Here is a 1265-nt window from a genome sequence, read left to right on the forward strand (position 1 = left end):
TACAAATTAAGACCACAACAAGATACCAATGCACATCTAGAGTGGCTAAAAACATTAAATATCAAGTTCTAGCAAGAATGCAAAATGACTGGAAGCCACTATATTATTGGAGAACAAAATGTTACAGATATTGGGGAACACAGTATGACAGGGTTTTTGTTTTTTGTTTGGTTGTTTGTTTGTTTGGTTGGTTGGTTGGTTTTACTGTGAAGTTAAATATACACTTAGGTTATGACCCAGCAGTTCCCCTTTCACATTTACAAATGAAATGAAAATCTCACTCAAAAATCTGTATGTGAATGTTTATATCAGATTCTTCACACTCACCAAAATTGAGAATAACCTAAATGTTATTCAGTTGGTGAATGCATAAACGAACTAGCACATCCATAAAAAATAAACATGGATGACTCTTAATTGCATTTTGCTAAACATAAGAAACCAGACCCAAAAGACTACCTTTTATATAATACCATTTACATGTTATTCTAGAAAAACCAAAACTACAGGGAAGGAAAACAGGCCAATGGTTAGCAGGGATAGAGTGTGAAGAGACTGGCTGACTCTAAAGGGAAGCAAAAGGGGGTCTTTGAATAATGGGACTGTTTTGTAGCATGACTGTTGTGGTGGATACACAGCTGTAGGTAGATGTCAAATCCCATAGGAATATCCACCACAAAAAGCAAATTTTGCTGCATATAGTTTTTTAGAAATCAACAACAATGTGTGGGGAAACCACAGTAAATACAGCCTATAATAAGTGAACCTAATTGTATTAAAAATGAATAGCATTACCACACAAAACAGAAAATATTGTTTTGACTGGGTAACAGGCAAAAGACAAAGAACCATACACAAGTATTGTATTTTAGTTAGGACATTTGTTTCTCATAGAACTATAGCTTATCAATTCTGAAACTGTGTTTATACTAGATTTGAAAAATAAGTAAAAAATATATTGTAGATATCAAGAGCCAGGCTTTTCACTGTTGGACAAACAAGTTACAAAAAATGCAGGGAGTTTATGTGTGTATGTGTGTATGTTCATATGGATAGATAAATAAGGAAATATATATAGATGTATGTGTATGCATGAGTTTGTATAAATACATATTTCCAAGCTCCTCTGTCCACTGAGAATGCCCAGAAACAATGAAACCTTAGTAATAATTCATCTAGCATCCACAGGATGGTTTCAAAATACCATTCTCAAAAGAAAAGAAAAGAACCAAGGAACCAAACTAATTTTAGAAATGAAAGTTCAA

Source organism: Hipposideros armiger, unplaced genomic scaffold, assembly GCF_001890085.2.
Source record: "Hipposideros armiger isolate ML-2016 unplaced genomic scaffold, ASM189008v1 scaffold_412, whole genome shotgun sequence".
In the NCBI taxonomy this organism is placed as follows: Eukaryota; Metazoa; Chordata; class Mammalia; order Chiroptera; family Hipposideridae; genus Hipposideros; species Hipposideros armiger.